The sequence below is a fragment of the Dendrobates tinctorius genome, unplaced genomic scaffold (assembly GCF_039654945.1).
Source record: "Dendrobates tinctorius isolate UK_male_01 unplaced genomic scaffold, ASM3965494v1 ptg000051l, whole genome shotgun sequence".
NCBI lineage: Eukaryota > Metazoa > Chordata > Amphibia > Anura > Dendrobatidae > Dendrobates > Dendrobates tinctorius.
Genome location: NW_027361719.1, coordinates 7,269,260 through 7,281,456, shown reverse-complemented (window position 1 = coordinate 7,281,456; position 12,197 = coordinate 7,269,260).

Sequence of the window (12,197 nt, the reverse complement as noted above, 5' to 3'; positions counted from 1 at the left end):
CCACTCCCATTGGGCATGGCTTGTGTCCCAGAATATCTCCTGGAAAAATGTTTCCAAATGGGAAGCATGTGCTTAAAAAACGCAAACGCATGCAAAAACGCATACCAATGCATGTTTTTTTGATCTCTTATGTAAGATGATGCGGAAAAAAACACTGCGTTATTACGCATTTGCATGTGTTTTTGTATGCGTTCATGAATGCGGACAATACGCAGCGGACTCAACTGCGAATGTGAACTTTACCTTGAGTACTTATGAAAAAAGTGGTTGTGCCTGAACATCCACTGCAGATCAAGATTGTCATCATCTTCCTTCAATGATTAGTGAGCACAGACAGAACAGGATGGAGAAGAATTGGTAAAAGAAAATGGTGTAGGTCTGAAATAAATTGTCCTAATGCTGACTTTGTGAGATTGCCCCAGAGCATTAAATTGTAGTAGAATCATGAATAATGCCATTAGCGCCTTCTCCTGAAATCTGAACTTACAATGACTGCATGAATCATACAGATGAAGGGGAGTGGTTGAGTGACTCCTAAGCCAGTGTCATACTTAGAAGGAACCTGTCATGTCCTCAAACTCTATTAACCTGCTGGAGTGTGATTACAGCCACCGCTCACTCTGTAAAGAATAGTGACTGAAGCCGCTCCGAGCATGCCTGTCTAGCAGAAAGCCAGCGGTAGCTGCACTTCCAGTAAGGCAGCTGGACAGCATTGTAACTCAACCTGCAGATTAACAATATGTCTGCAGGTTAAAGGATTGTTCACTACTTGGACAACGCCTTCTCAATCTCCATGTTTCTGATTTATAAATAACACATACTCACTTCTGGTGCGGGCGCTGTTCCAGTGGTGTTGGTGTGGGGAAGGTGACCAGATGAGCAGACTTGTCAGAAGGAAGAAGGGACGGTTTGTGCACTTTAGACAGATGTTAGTAATGACAGAAGGGAAACAGCTGGGAAAAAGTGTAGAATGGGTACCCTGGTTTGACCACAAGATGGCAGAGGGGAGAGTGAGTACAGGACTTGACAGCAGCTTATGGCTCTAGAAACCGTTCGTTATGGGGGGCGGGGTTACAGGGAACCGGGAAGGTTATAAATAGGACAGGAGGATTCCAGAAAGTTCCAGTCCCGGGAGGTACTCAGTAGGAGAGGAGTCAGCGATGGAGTATGGACAGTGTGAGGAGCTCAACTAGGGGACTGAGGAGAAAAGAAGTCATTGGTTCCATCTGCGGCCTCCCACGCGGCCACTCCGACTTCACTCCCAGAGCTGGCTGCGGCCTACTCATTGGAATCTGCGGCCGCCCCTGCTCCACTCTTGACCACGACCTCAGCCCGCCCACCGGACTCTGCGGCCTACACCGGACCCTCTACTTGGGTTGCGGAGGTCATTGAGGGAAAGAAGGCCAGAGAGCGAGAGATCTGGGGGCTACTCCATGAGAAAGGAGAGGCTGGTATGATGGCTCCACGGTCCACCGGGCGGCTGGTATACACCAATGTGGAAAAAGGCTATGGGTTCATCCGGGACCTCGCCACTGGTCAAAAAGTGTACTTGAATGTTACTTCCATCCGTCACGGCCGGGCTCTGCAGGAGGGAGACTTGGTCTCCTACTATAAGGAGTACTGCCCCTGCGGCTACTACGCTGTTGCAGTGGTCGCCTATCCGACGGCTACGAGCCCCTGTAAAAAGGACTCACAGAGACACCTCAAGTATCCCGGAGACTTCACGGCTGTGGAGTCCCCTGCTGAGTTGGCGGAACATCGGCCATCAGGAGATGGCCCGGACTACCAGGATTGTCGTGCACCATTGTGCAGCCTACAGGACAGTTTTACGTCCACGTTAAGGGAAATGTTTTTTCTGTTGTTGGTTATTTTCTCCAGACATAGCGGGGATTCATACGGGAAAGTGCTATTGTTAAAGGAAGGGGAAGTATGCCTGTTTTGTTTTTTTATGTTGGTTTAAAGAAAAAGTAAAAAAAAAAACACAAAAAGGGGTTACTTATGCTATGAGTAAAATCTGGTTATACAAAAGTTGGTTTAATGTATAATATGCATAAGGAATATGCAACAGGTCCCGGGTATGAGGTATGTGTGACGAAGACGCCGACCATGACTTTTTAAATTGAAGGACAAAGAGATGGAAGATATACAATCAGACAGTGGTCCCAAGCCAGGTCCCTGACACCACGGACACCCCAGAAGACAGTTGAGGGTGACAGAAGGGGAGAGTAGTGGAAGGTACACGCCGTAGAGTAATCCGGGTGTACCTAGCCCAGCTTGAAAGAAGTTGTCATGTGGCGTGCGCACCGGCGAGTAGCAGTAGGCTGCTCGGAGCATGATGCTCCCGGTTTGGTTCAGCCCCTGCATGTGGCGGGTTTGGCCCAACAACCAGTCCGACAACAGAAGTTTCAGGATGACGAAGGTAGGGAATACAATTGTCGGGGACGACAATGGACAAAGAAAGGAGAAATGTGGGGAAGGTGACCGGACGAACGGACTTGTCAGAAGGAAGAAGGGACGGTTTGTGCACTTTAGACAGATGTTAGTAATGACAGAAGGGAAACAGCTGGGAAAAAGTGTAGAATGGGTGCAGTACCCTGGTTTAACCACAAGATGGCAGGGGGGAGTGTAAGTACAGGACTTGACAGCAGCTTATAGCTCTAGAAACCATTAGTTATGGGGGGTGGGGTTACAGGGAACCGGGAAGGTTATAAATAGGACAGGAGGGTTCCAGAAAGTTCCAGTCCCGGGAGGAGCTCAGTAGGAGAGGAGTCAGTGAAGGAGTACAGATAGTGTGAGGAGCTCAACTAGGGGACTGTGGAGAAAAGAAGTCAGGGGGGTGGCCCCGACACGAAGAACCGCAGAACAGACGAGGCCCCGGGGGTACCAAATTGATGACGACCTCTGACCGGTGAAATGCTGGCGGTAGATAGGCCTAGGGTGGCCCCAGTGACAGAGCCATGAGAAACATCACTACGACAGAAGAAAGGTGTGTGTACCCGAGTCTGAATACGAAGAGCTGTGGAAGTGCTGCGGTGTATTGCTGAGGTCGTCAGGAGGACAGCCAATAAACTTGGACCTGTTGTACCCGAAATCTGCCTCCGTCTTGTGTCTGTGACGTCTGGTCGCGGTAAACAAGGGACCACCCCCAAGCTGGGCCACCTTACTACATTGGCGCCTGCTCTTCTGGGGTTCGATTGACATTGTTTTGTCAGACGATCCCTGCAGCCTATCAACAGCTGCTTCCCTCTTTTGGACAAATTAAACAGCGTTGCAGCTGTTTTCTCACTTCATCCATATGTCTGTGCCAACATCACTGGAATGGCGCCAGCACCAGAGGTGAGGATAGGTGTTATTATTTTACAAAGGAAAAACGTGGTCATCGAGAATGAGTTGTCCGAGTAGTGGACAAACCTTTTCATAGCGTTTAGTAACATGACAGGTTCCTTTCAAAGTGATTGTCTGGGCAAAGCATACTCTCCTGTTGTCACCCTCCTGGATCCAGAACAGGCCACTCCTTTGTCTGGGCTGGCTGAGGAAATGATCTCATAGATCAACCAGTCAAAGATCCTCTGCAGCTTGTGATAGTGTTGGAATAATGCTTATTATTGTATTTATTGAAAAAATTACTATTTACTAATTACTATTACTATTTATCTAAGTACTTCTGTTTATCCCCTTCAATGTCACTTTATGTGGTAATAACTCTGGAATGCCTTAACAGATCCTACCAATTCTGAGACTGTTTTCTTGTGATGTATTGTACTTTGTGAAAGTGATAAAAAAATTTTAGGGACCACATTACATTTGAAGTGACTTTGAGGGGCCTATATGACAGAAAATACTCAAAAGTGACACCATTCTAAAAACTGCACCCATTAAGGTGCTCAAAACCACATCCAAAAAGTTTAATAATCCTTCATGTGCTTCACAGAAATTAATGTGACACTGAAGAAAAAAAATTGTCATTTAACTTTTTGTCACAAAATTTTTACTTTTACTAATTTTTATTTTTGCAAGAGTAACAGGAAAAAATGGACCTCAAAATTTGTTGTGCAATTTCTCCTGAGCATGTCTATACCCAAAATGTGGGGGAAAGCCACTGTTTGGGCACATGGTAGAGCTCAGAAGGAATATCATGGTATCCCTGCACAGTATGATGTTCCCTTATAGCCCCTATGTAGTATGATGGTTCAGTCACACAGTAAGATATTCCCGCACAGCCCTCATATAACACGATGGTTCCACCACAGACCCTCATATGCTATGTTGGACCCCCACAGCCACCATACAGAATAATGGGTAGCATGGTGGCTCAGTGGTTAGCACTGCAGCCTTGCAGCGCTGGGGTCCTGGGCTTGAATCCCACCAAGGACAACATCTGCAAGGAGTTTGTATGTTTTCCCTGTGTTTGCGTGGGTTTCCTCTGGGTACTCTGGTTTCCTCCCACATTCCAAAGACTTACTGATAGGGAATTTAGATTGTGAGCCCCATCGGGGACAGCGATGATAACATGTGCAAACTGTAAAGCGCTGCGGAATATGTTAGCGCTATATAAAAATAAAGGTTACTATTATTTATTCTAATAGTCTCCCACAACCCCCACATGGTATGATAGTCTCTCACATCCCTCATGTAGTATGATAGTCCTTCGCAGGCCACAAAAAAAAATATTATTCTCATCTAATACAGTCGTAGCCTCTGTCTCCTCTGCTATCCTGTCTTACTCACTTGGTTGCCAGTGGTGCAATGCAGTGATCAGGAAGTATCCTGTGGCCTGCCAGAGTCAGTGACAGAGCATAATGCCTCCATGCTCTGCACTGCTGTTAACATTATAGGCATCCTGATGATGTGATATTGTTAGTAATGTTGCAATTGATGCGACTACAGCCCAGACTGGCCCATATGGGAATTGACCGATTGCAAGTCAGCCCTGCACATCACCCTTGGTAATGCACCCTTTAATAAAAATAATAATAATAATAATTATTATTTATTAATATAGCACCATTGATTCCATGGTGCTGTACATGAGAAGGGGTTATGTACAAATTACAGATATCACTTACAGTAAACAAACTATCAATGACAGACTGATATAGAGGGGAGAGGACCCTGCCCTTTAGGGCTTACATTCTGCAGAGTGGTGGGAAAGGAGACGGTAGGTTGGGGGGTTGCAGCAGCTCCGGCATTGGTTGAGATGGTAGCTCCGGTAGTGGTGAGGAGGCAGCGGGGTCATTGCAAGCTGTAAGATTTCCTGAAGAGGTGGGTTTTCAGGTTCCGTCTGAAGGATCCGAATGAAGGTTGATAATTGGATGTGTTGGGGGAAAGAATTCCAGAGGATGGGGGATATTCAGGAGAAGTCTTGGAGAGGGTTGGTTGAGGAGTGAAAAAGTGTGGAGGAGAGAAGGAGGTCTTGGGAGATAAGTTCAGAGACATATGGAGGAGACAGGTTATAAATGGCCTTGTAGGTCAGTATTAGTAATTTGAACTGGATACACTGAGGGAATGGGAGCCAGTGAAGAGATTTGCAGAGGAGAGAAGCAGGGGAGTAGCGAGGAGAGAGATGAATTAGTCAGGCAGCAGAGTTAAGGATGGACTGGAGAGGTGAGAGGGTGTTAGCAGGGAGGCCACAGAAAAGGATGTTTCAGTAGTCGAGGCAGGAGATGATAAGGGCATGCACAAGCATTTTAGCAGATTGAGGGTTGAGGAAAGGACGGATTCTAAAAATATTTTTGAGCTGGAGGCGACAGGAGTGGAAAGAGCTTGGATATGCGGTTTGAAGGACAGGGCAGAGTCAAAGGTTATTCCGAAGCAGCGGACTTCCAGTACGGGAGAAAGCGTGATGTCGTTAATTGTGATAGATAGGTCAGGTAAGGAAGATCTATGAGATGGAGGAAAGATGATGAGTTCAGATTTGTCCACATCGACTTTGAGGGAGCGAGATGAGAAAGAGGATATGGCTGATAGACACTCCGGGATTCTGGAAAGCATCTGGGCCAGAGAGGTAGATCTGAGTGTCATCATCAGCACAAAGGTGGTACTGGAATCCTTGAGACTTTATGAGTTGTCCCAGGCCAAGTGTATAGATTGAGAAGAGTAGGGGTCCTAGAACAGAGCCTTGGGGGATTCCAACAGAGAGAGGGTGGGATGAGGAGGTAGTGTGGGAGTGGGAGGCACTGAATATGTGGTTGGAAAGGTATGAGGCGATCCAGGATAGGGCGAGGTCTTTGATGCCAAAGGAGGAGAGGATCTGTTGTAGTAGGCAGTGGTCAACTGTGTCGAAAGCAGAGGACAGGTCTAGAAGGAGGAGTATAGAGTATAGTCTGTTAGCTTTGGCTGTAAGTAGGTCGTTAGTAATTTTGGTCAGGACCCTCTCATTGGAGTGATGGGGGAGGAAACCAGATTGTAGATTGTCAAAGAGCAAGTTAGATGAGAAATGGGTTGGCTTTTTAAGGATAAGTGTGATTGTGGCATGTTTGAAAGCTTGAAAATAAGCTTGAAGGCAGATTCTTATGTAGATCAATGTCCAGCACATAGTCCTGAATAGCTCATTTACATAAAATAAAATTGTGCATTACTCTGGAATGAAACATCAGATCACAGATATCAAGGTATCATTTTATTCACTTTCCTATAACCTGCATGCCCATACAGACGGTTTAGGAGGGTTGATCCTACTGACAGATTCCCTTTAACACCCTTTTTGACATCAGACATACTATTCCATCCATGTGCCCTGGGTCAATTTGACCACTGACGGAATAGTACGTCTCAGCGATCGTCCGCACACAAGTGGTGTGCGGCCGATTGCGTCCGGGTGTCAGCTGATTCTCACAGCTGACACCCGATACTAAGTACCAGGAGCTGTGTTGTGAGTTCATTTTCCCCTCCGTCACTGAGGCCTGGTGAACTCCCTATTCTAGTGAAGGAAGGTAGTGAGCCTGATTATCAGGCACCTGGGACTAATGAAGACGATTGGCTGAGTGGAGTCACTGACTGGATTTAAGGCAGCCTACGCCCTTTCTGCCCTGCGGGTGATTTTCTCTGTGGACTCTTGGACACCAGTCTGATTCCTGCTCTCCTAAAGCTAAGTTTTCTGTTTTGCCTTTTTGCATCTAAGATTTGTTTTTGTTTTTCTTGCTTTTTGGATTCTGCCACTCCCTGCTGGAGTGTGCAGTGTTCCGTGAGCTCTGTCTTCTGAAAGTACCTGAGTGCTGATTTAGTTTTTGAAGCTTAGTCGCTTCAGGGACATTTTTATATCAGCTTGTTGGCTTTTGTCTCTGATAGGGTTTTGGCAGATTGCAGACAGCAGCCTTCCTATCCGTTCCTATCTAGGTAGTTTTTGGGCCCCGTCTTTGCTCAGCCTGTCTTTCTGTCTGTGTAAGTGTTTTCATCTTGCTTCACCGTCATTATATGTGGGGGGCTGCCTATTGCTTTGGGGTCTGCTCTGGGGCAGTTAGATTTCCCCTTTCCTTCTTTAGGCCTATGTATCTCTCCGGCTGTGATCGAGGGGTCTAGGTCATCGTAGGAACCCCCCACGGCTACTGCTAGTTATGTTGATAGGTTCAGGGGTCTGCAATCTGATAGTTGCCAACTTCTCTGGTTTTCAGGACTTAGCTAGCATTTCTGTTTTTGCCTCCTACGGTGACTCAATCATAACAGAATCACCCGCCCAACCGCAGATCCTGGGGTACTCAATAGCAGGAAAGAATTGTGTTTAAAAAAAAAAAAAAAAAAAAAAGGAGTGTGTATATTCTTTCCTCTATATCTCTGAGGCCGTAGGGGGAATTTTTTTTTCTCTCAATGGAGATAAAGCAAGTGTCTGATCGTGTGGAGCAGCTCGCTGCTGAAGTGCGAGGAATTTCCGCCTATCTTGCTCGTTCACATGCTGTTGAACCAAAGATCCCCACACCTGATGTATTTTTTGGGGATCGATCTAAATTTTTGAGTTTCAAAAATAATTGTAAATTATTTTTTGCTTTGAAGCCTAACTCGTCAGGGAGCCCCGCGCAGCAGGTTAAAATTGTCATCTCTTTGCTGCGCGGCGATCCCCAGGATTGGGCGTTTTCTTTGAAACCAGATGACCCTATTCTGACTAATGTGAACGCATTTTTTCAAGCCTTGGGGTTGCTGTACGACGAACCTAATGCTATTGATCAGGCTGAAAAGACCCTGTTAGCATTGAACCAGGGTCGAGAATCTGCAGAGTTGTACTGTCAAAAGTTCCGAAAGTGGGCGGTCCTTACTACCTGGAATGATAGTGCCTTGGCTGCTCTCTTTCGGAAGGGTTTGTCAGAAGCCGTAAAAGATACTATGGTGGGATTTCCTGTTCCCTCTGGTCTGGACGATTCTATGTCTTTAGCCATTCAGGTTGATCGGCGTTTACGTGAACGCAGGATTACACGAGAGGTGTTGCCACCGGTTGAACAGACGTCTGAACCTATGCAATGTGATAGAGTTTTGTCTAAGGCGCAACGTCAGGGATTCAGAAGGCGCAATAAGCTGTGTTTTTTCTGTGGAGATGCCTCACATATTATTTCTGTTTGTCCTAAACGTGAGAAACGCTTTGCACACACGTTTTCTGTTGGTGGGGTTCAGCCTAAGTTTCTTTTGGCGATTACTCTGATCTGTTCCCTGTCCACATTTTCCGCCAAGGCTTTTGTGGATTCGGGAGCAGCGCTAAACCTAATGGACTTGAATTTTGCTAAACGTTGTGGATTTCCGTTGACACCTCTGCAGACGCCTATCCCTTTGAGGGGGATTGATGCTACCCCTCTGGCTAAAAATAAACCTCAGTTTTGGACCCAGTTGGTCATGCGGGTCGCCCCAGACCACCAAGAAAATTGCAGATTTTTGGTGTTGCATGGTCTGCATGATGCCGTTGTTCTGGGGTTTCCCTGGTTGCAGATTCATAATCCAGTTTTGGATTGGAAGTCTGTGTCTGTGGTGAGTTGGGGTTGCCGGTGTACCTTTAGTGAGGCTCCGGTTTTTTCCACCTCTCCTCAGTCGCATGAGGTTCCTGACTATTTGGCGGACTTCTATGATTTATTTAGTGAGAATGAGTCTGCGTCCTTGCCTCCTCATAGGAGTTATGACTGTGCAATTGAACTAAGCCTGGGGTGTAAATTTCCTAAGGGTCGGCTCTTCAATTTATCTGTACCCGAGCACGAGGCTATGCGGTCCTATATTAAGGAGTCGTTGGAGAAGGGTCATATTAGACCATCCTCTTCACCCTTAGGTGCCGGTTTTTTTTTTGTGGCCAAGAAGGATGGTTCTTTAAGGCCGTGTATTGATTATCGTGCCCTCAATAAAATTACTATTAAATATCAGTATCCGTTACCCCTGATTTCGGATCTATTCTCTAGAGTCAGAGGTGCTTGCTGGTTTACCAAGCTTGACCTTAGGGGGGCGTATAATCTTATCCGCATTAAACAGGGGATGAATGGAAGACGGCGTTTAATACTCCGGAGGGACATTTTGAGTACCTGGTGATGCCTTTTGGGCTCACTAATGCCCCTTCTGTCTTCCAGTGCTTCATGAACGATATTTTCCGAGACTTTGTCGATAAATTTTTGATTATCTATCTGGACGATATTTTGATCTTCTCCAAGGATTGGGATGCTCATGTGGAACATATTCGGACTGTGTTCCGGATCTTGAGAGAGAATTCTCTGTATGTCAAAGGATCAAAATGCCTTTTTGGAGTACAGAGGATTTCTTTTTTGGGATTTATTTTGTCTCCGTTAACTATTGAAATGGACCTGGCCAAGGTACAGGCCATTTATGATTGGGTTCAGCCCACTTCTTTGAAGGCCCTCCAGAAGTTTTTGGGTTTTGCTAATTTTTATCGGAAATTTATAGCAAAATTTTCTAGTATTGCCAAACCATTGACTGACCTGACCAGGAAGGGTGCGGATGTGTTGAATTGGTCTCCGGAGGCGGTTGCTTCCTTTCAGGAGCTGAAGCGTAGATTTACCTCCGCCCCGGTTCTGCGGCAACCTGATGTCTCACTCCCGTTTCAGGTAGAGGTGGATGCTTCTGAGATTGGTGCAGGAGCAGTGTTGTCCCAAAAGGATCCGGTAACATCTAAAATGAATCCCTGTGCTTTCTTTTCCCGAAAGTTCTCTTCATCTGAACGTAACTATGATGTGGGGAATCGGGAACTGTTGGCCATGAAATGGGCATTTGAGGAGTGGAGACATTGGTTGGAGGGAGCCAAACATCAAGTTGTGGTCCTCACTGACCACAAAAATTTGATTTACCTAGAGTCGGCTAAACGCTTGATCCCTAGACAGGCTAGGTGGGCCTTGTTTTTTACACGTTTTGATTTTGTGGTCTCTTTCCTTCCTGGAACTAAGAATGTCAAGACAGACGCCCTCTCTAGGAGTTTCTTTGCTGATTCTCCTGTGGTGACCAAGCCTGCTACCATCTTAGGCGAAGGGGTAGTTCTTTCTGCCATCTCGCCCGATTTGAGATTTGCTCTGCAAGAGTTCCAGGAGGACAAACCTGAGCGTTGCCCCAGTGGAAAGTTGTATGTTCCTGACCAGTGGAAGAAGAGAGTGATGTCTGAAGTTCATTGCTCTGCATTGGCTGGTCATCCGGGTATTTTTGGTACTAGAGATCTGGTGAGTCGCCCTTTTTGGTGGCCCACCTTGTCTCATGATGTCAGGAATTTTGTGCAGTCCTGTGGGACTTGCTCCCGGTCTAAATCTTGTTCTCACTCTAGTGGGTTGTTGATGCCTTTGCCGGTCCCCAGGAGGCCATGGACCCATATTTCAATGGATTTCATCTCTGATATGCCGGTCTCTCAAAGAATGACTGTTATTTGGGTGATTTGTGATAGGTTCTCTAAGATGGTTCATCTTGTACCACTCCCTAAGTTGCCATCTTCCTCTGAGTTGGTGCCCCTGTTTTTGCAACAGGTGGTTCGCTTGCACGGGATTCCTGAGAACATTGTATCTGACAGAGGAGTTAAATTTGTGTTTAAATTTTGGAGGACGTTCTGTTCCAAGTTGGGAATTCAGTTGTCCTTCTCCTCTGCTTTTCACCCTCAGACCAATGGGCAGACAGAGAGAACAAACCAGACCTTGGAGTCGTATTTGAGATGTTTTATTTCCGCTGATCAGGATGATTGGCTTTCATTTTTGCCCTTGGCCGAATTTGCTTTAAATCATAGAGCTAGTTCTGCCACTTTGATGTCACCTTTTTTTTGTAACTTTGGGTTTCATCCTCGATTTTCTTCAGGGCAGGTGGAGCCCTCTGCCTGCCCAGGTGTTGACACTGTGGTGGAGAGAATGCACCAGATCTGGGACCAAGTGGTGGATAAGTTATCTCTCTCCAAGGAAAAGGCCCAGCGGTTTTCCAATCGACATAGGACCATTGGTCCCCAGTTTAAGATTGGTGATATGGTGTGGTTATCATCAAAAAATATTGCTATGAAGGTGGCTTCTCCTAAGTTTAAGCCTAGATTTATTGGACCTTACAAGATTTTGGAGATTATTAATCCTGTCTCTTTTCGTTTGGCTCTTCCTGTCACATTTAAGATCCATAATGTGTTCCATAAGTCCTTGTTGAAGAGGTTTGTTGAGCCAGTTGTGCCTAAGGTGGCACCTCCGGACCCTGTATTGGTTGAAGGTAACTTGGAATATGAGGTAGAGAAAATTCTGGATTCCCGTCTGGCTAGACGGAGACTCCAGTATTTGGTTAAGTGGAAGGGTTATGGTCAGGAGGATAATTCCTGGGTCTCTGCCTCTGATATTCATGCCAAAAGATTGGTGCGTGCCTTTCATCGGGCTCACCCTGATCGCCCTGGTAGCGTTGTTGAGGGTTCGGTGACCCCTCCTCAAGGGGGGGTACTGTTGTGAGTTCATTTTCCCCTCCGTCACTGAGGCCTGGTGAACTCCCTATTCTAGTGAAGGAAGGTAGTGAGCCTGATTATCAGGCACCTGGGACTAATGAAGACGATTGGCTGAGTGGAGTCACTGACTGGATTTAAGGCAGCCTACGCCCTTTCTGCCCTGCGGGTGATTTTCTCTGTGGACTCTTGGACACCAGTCTGATTCCTGCTCTCCTAAAGCTAAGTTTTCTGTTTTGCCTTTTTGCATCTAAGATTTGTTTTTGTTTTTCTTGCTTTTTGGATTCTGCCACTCCCTGCTGGAGTGTGCAGTGTTCCGTGAGCTCTGTCTTCTGAAAGTCCC